Below are 6,000 nucleotides of genomic sequence, written 5' to 3' on the forward strand. Positions count from 1 at the left end.
TTCAGATCACTTTACCCATGAAAGATGTCCCAGTCTCCTGAGCGCTCTCGGTCTTGATAATCTCTTCCAGACCCAAAGACTCTCCATTAACTTTCTCAAACTATACAACCCTCACTATCTGTCACCTGCTATTTCCTAAAATTCTCCCTCTCTCTGTAAGTTGCTCCAGCTCATCCAAACCTCCTTATCTCCATAAACTCCTGCAGCTCCAACACCGTGCCCAATTGGTGTAACCTCTTCCAATCTCAATAACAACATCAATCTGTATACACCCAACAATCCTCCCTATCTGCGTAATCCTCCCGGGTCCCTGCAACAGTCCCGATCTCTAGAACCCACTTTAATGTCTGTGACTCTTCCGATACAGTTCCCACAAGAATCACTATCTATGTAACATCTTCCTGTTGCTACATCCATTCTGTCCATGCAAGCTCCTCCAATCTCTCCACAATCTTATCCAGCTCTTATATGTGTAAACGTCACCCTCCCCTAGAACCCTCCTGATTGCAGGAACCTCCTTCATCACCATCAACCCCCACAGTTACTGAAGCCTCCTTTTGCCACTGAAACCTTTCGAATGTCTGCAAAACCCTGATATCCCTCCCTATCTCTGTAACCTCCACCACCCACCAGTGGCCTTCTGGGGAACATTGCAGAGGAAGATTAAGTTGTAGATTACAGGCTATGATATGGAGGTAGGAAGGGCTGCAGATCCTGGAGGATGGTATAAATGTAGAAGGGACATGGATCCTGCAGGAGGTTAGAGGTAACGGGATTCATAGAAGCTGCAAGATGGGATCGAGAATGGCTTGTAGATCCTGAAGAATGGTACAATCTGAATCATGCATTTTTCTAGTTGGACCATGGGATTCAACAGAGAAATAGCCTGTGGCTGTAAATGCACAAGGCTGGGATCTTGCTGAGCTTATTCTGAAGATCTTTCCTAGAATGGGTGAGCACAGCTTCAGATTCCCAGGCTGGGAGATGTGAGTTCAAATGTGAATCTATTTGTCCATTCTGTCTGTGTGCCTCATACTGACCTGGTGACCTCCAGATCTACATGACTGACCAGAGCTCACCTCATCTAAAGTCTTTGATTGGATTTTTTTTTCATTTATTTTTAAGTGGTAGTTTTGTGAGACGCTGGATTTGGTTTCCAAGTGGAGAGAATGAAACCTTTCTCATTAACCCTGACCCATGTAGTGGGGTTTGTGGATTCTATCCTTTTGTATAGGCTGTCACACAGAGGACTGTATATCAGAGAATCTGAGGGCTGATAGTCTTTGCTGTGAAGAGTTAGTCTTCATGTGGCAGTAACAGAGATGATGTGTTTGAGGGCAGGCTGTAACAGTGTAAATACGTATCCTATGGTACCTCACCGACTGGGTCAGATGTTAGTGCACTGTGCCCTGAGCATCAGGAGCTGGGAAACTTCATGCTGTTTGTATGTGGGGCTTGGCGCCAGACTGTGTGAGAGCACTCACTGAGTAAATGACAGATAGAGAGCTTGGGGTCTTCCTATTGTGTCTGTCTTTGTGCCATAGAGTTAGTTCCCTCTCATTAAGTGACCCTGTACCATTCCCCAGTCCGGACTGGACACCGTCACAGTAATCGCCTTCTGTTGCTGAACGTATCCCCTCTCTCTAACCACTTCTAGCCATTCCAGCCTGGCCTTCATCTGTTATCTCCTGCAGTTCGCAATGACCTTGTTCTTTGTTATCCTGTCAAATTCCTCGGTGCTGTGTAGAAACAAACTTGTAGTAGGTTTGGGTCAGTGAAAGAAAAAGCTGTCCGCTTCTCCATCTTTGTCAAAATTTGTCTCCTTGTTTATCTCTTCCATAAGAGGAAGGAAGCATCATTTCAGCATCCACCCTATCAATTCCCCTGGGGATCCATACATTTCAACGTGGTCAGCTCTCATCCTGATGACCCTCAGTGGGCACAGGACTCAAGTGTCCAAGTCGATATCCCTCTATGTTTCTGCAACCACTTCCTGTCGGTTTATCTCTCCTTAATTCTGAAACCTGCCCCAGTTTGGACAGTAGTTCAAACCACTAATTGTTGGGAATGCTACATGCCTCGTTACTTCTGTAAACTCCATACACTTCTACAATCCACCTCATCTCTGTGAAATCCTCCAGCTTCTACAGTCCTCCCAATTTCTAGTTTCTCCTACAGCCATTAACGTCTCTGTATCCTCCAATCCCTATATTTCTCTCTGTCTCTGTGAACTCCCTATCTCTGGAAGGTCTTGCAGCCCTCACAAGCCTCACTATGACTGTAACCCCCTCCAGTCACAACAAGCCTCCCTATCCCTGTCACATCATCCAGCATGTTCGACACTCTCTCTGAAACATTTTCCAATGCATCAAAATCATTTCTCTCTCTAACATTCTGCAGTCCATGTGGTCCTCCCTGTCCCTATAATAATCTCCAGTCCATTATCATCCTACCTATTGCTGTAACATTATCCATTATATACAATCTTTCCTATCTATGTAATATTCTCCTATCCATTCCAACCTCCCTATCTCTAATATTCTCCAGACGTTACAATTGACATTACATGTGCCACAACCTTGATACCCCTGAATATCCCCACACCCTGCTCAATGTAGTCCATGCAATGATTTGTAGCCCTACACCCATTTATCTGTCTAGAATCCAATCAAGTTCTCTATGTCTCTAACTTCCTCCAGAGCATAAAAGCCTAAAAGCATTTACTAGAACCGCTATCTATCCTCAACACTGTAACATCCTCCAGTCCCTGAATGCCTCCCTTTGTCTGTGACCTCTATCCTTTCCTTTAACACCCACTATCACTGAAACGCATCCTGTATTTGAAACAAGGCAGATGGAATTACAGCATGCGCTGAAATGAACTGATATGATTGATTTGTCATTATGGAGATGTGTTTGCAGAATGACCATCGCTGGGAAGTGAATATTAAAGAGTTCTCGGGATTTTGGCAGGATAGGCAAAACGACAAACAAAGTCAAGTTGCGTTGTGAAGAAAGGATGCAGTTTGCGAATTAGTGAGGCAGCTGAATCTGGGAGTTTCTTATAAAATGAAAGTTATGAAATGAATTATGATTGAGTCGTTTAGGTAAAGCTGAGAAACCGCAAGCAGCAGCAGCCATTAGCAGGAATTCTTTTATAGGTATCAAACAGTGATGGTAATGTGAATATGGTTACAATCAGAAAAAAATAATATACTTGTAGCAAGGGCAGTACAGTAACTGTGTGTGACAGTAGTCTCCAAACCGATTGGATAATTAATGAGTATCAGGGTTGTAATGGGTGGAATCCTGGACTGTATGCGAGATGGTTTTCTGTAATAGCATGTGAAGAAGCCATCAGGAGAATGGCCTGTTCTCGATCAAATGTTGTGTGAAGAGAAATGTCTAATAATCTAATTTTAAAGGAGATTTGTGAGCAGAAAACCCTAATGCTATGGATTTTCTTCTTGAGTTCAAAACTGATTGAGGTAAGATCATGATTCTTGGGAGTGGAATTACGCCATTTGGCCCATCAAGTCTGCTCTGCCCTTCAATGCCAGCATGGTTGATTTGATAATCCCTAACGCTACTTTCCCATTTTTCCTATGTAAGCTTTATTTCTTATTAATTAAAATCAGACCTTCTCTTCTGTAAATATTCTTAATGACCAAATCTCAACCGCCCTCTGCAGTAAGGAATCCGGTACAGGGTCACTTAATGAGAGGGAGCTAACTATATGGCTCCAATAGCTGTGTGCTCTCCACCTGCTGCCCATGAGTAACAGGCTCCAATAGCTATGTGCTCTCATCCTGCTCCTGACTGACCGGCTCCAATAGCTGTGTGCTCTCATCTTGCTCCTGACTAACCGGCTCCAATAGCTGTGTGCTCTCATCCTGCTGCCCATGAGTAACAGGCTCCAATAGCTATGTGCTCGCCACCTGCTACCCCTGAGTAACATGCTCCAATAGCTGTGTGCTCTCCTCCTGCTGCCCGAGTAACAAGGTCCAATAGCTGTGTGCTCTCCTCCTGCTGCTCATGAGTAACAGGCTCCAATAGCTGTGTGCTCTCCTCCTGCTGCTCCTGAGTAACAGGCTCCAATAGGTCTGTGCTCTCCTGCTGCTCCTGTGTAATGAAACTGAAGAACTGAATGGCCTTTTAACATTGTATTCAGTTCGTATTGACTGAAAAGCTTTCTGCTCTTCCTGTAAAATACCATCAAAATCAGAATGTTGCATTTATATTTTATTTCTCAGTAATTGAGCAATCATGCTGACTGACTCGGCTTTTGTTATACAGGTCTGAGAAGGTGAACGTTTAACAGGTTCGAGAGGCTGCTCAGTTCCTCCTGTCCCTCTGTAACAGGCCGAAAGGCCTATGTCTTCCTATGTCTCTGTAGCAGGCACTTGGGGACGGAATTGTTTCTCCCTGTTCCTGAGCAGCAATTTCAATGTGCTGAATGGTGCCTCGAGGTTATGAAGTGGTTTGATGCCAGGGCATTTCAAACTACGAGCAGCATTACTCAAGGTATCTAGAAACTTCCCTACCAGACATTTTATGCATCTGGTCTGTTATTCTATCCCTGTCTCCTTTTATAAACAGGGTGGAACATATACAACCCTGCAATGTTCCAGCAATACTCCTACATACAAGGAAGAAAAATTAAAAAGATTGAAAGATTTATGACCTATCCCTTAGCAACCTTCACCCACTCAATCCAGACTGAGTAAATGTTCCCTTTTATTGGGATGTGTAAAATGATGTAAGGAACTGGTTAACTGAACCTGTTTGTTTGGTGACTGTGATTAATGTCAGTCTCCATAGATTGTACTTATCCCAGTGGAGGGTTTATATATTTTAATGATAAAATGGGCGCCGTTCAATGTGTTATCCCATTGTATGAGTGGGAATATCACCGACAGCACTAACAGGGATCAGCAGCTATAGAGAGAGGGGAATGGGAGATCTGAATCTGAGAACATTAGACTGGAATGTAACAACAATGGACAGGAGTTTATCCTATTATGTATGGATTCTTTCTACATATCATTCCTGGCCATTACCATGGCGGATCGAATATGCACTTTACATTATTCAATGTTTTTATTATCCTACCCTGGCTATTGTTGGTGTACCTGATAAGTTTCACTGTCCCTTTATTATTTGCATTAATCACGTGTGAGTGTATTATTGTTCTTTTCATTTACTCTACTCTGTAAACATTCACTCTCCAAACCACCACGAACAACAACAGTGAACTTGTTCATTCTTTCTCTCCTCCTTTCGTTCTGGCACTGTGCCTTGTCGGTTGACCTACTCAGTTTCAGCTATGAACCACAATTCATTGTATCACAGCTCTATTTAAATATTGAAATTTTGGAGGTCATTGTCTTCTGTTCTGGTTACAAACACCATTTTGTTCCTCTGACTTCATCCCATCCCTAGCCATTATCTGAGGCTGAAACAGACTATGGTGATCCCTTTGGCCATGAGCTGATTCCTGACCCATATCTTAACCATTCCTATTTGTAATGATTATCATCTCCTGAATATACTTCACTGGCTTATTCTATCTGCTATTTGAACCCTGAGCTATGAAATGTAGTCTTAATGATCCCAATAATTTGCTGCTGACACTCCCAAATTCAAACCTGCAAATCTGAATCGATATTCCATGGCTCGGTTCTCACCTCACGCCAAAACCCCATCATTTCTGTGAGGATCGATTTATATTGTTGCTGGGTCTGGTAATGCTTTTAATTTAATATTTTGAAGCACGTCGTTTCCTCTGTCTGTGGCACAATCCCCAGTGTCTCTATACTGTCAGTTGTTCTCATTTAAACTGATTTCCTCCATGTGTGTTCTCTCTCAAACAACAATTTTCATATTTAAAACACACACACACACACACACACACAAACACACACTCTCTCTCTCTCTTGCTTTATATTGATGCAGTGGAGATACAGAGCCATATATTTGTGGGAGCCCATTTACTGTCAC

This window comes from Chiloscyllium plagiosum, chromosome 18, assembly GCF_004010195.1.
Source record: "Chiloscyllium plagiosum isolate BGI_BamShark_2017 chromosome 18, ASM401019v2, whole genome shotgun sequence".
Classification (NCBI taxonomy): domain Eukaryota; kingdom Metazoa; phylum Chordata; class Chondrichthyes; order Orectolobiformes; family Hemiscylliidae; genus Chiloscyllium; species Chiloscyllium plagiosum.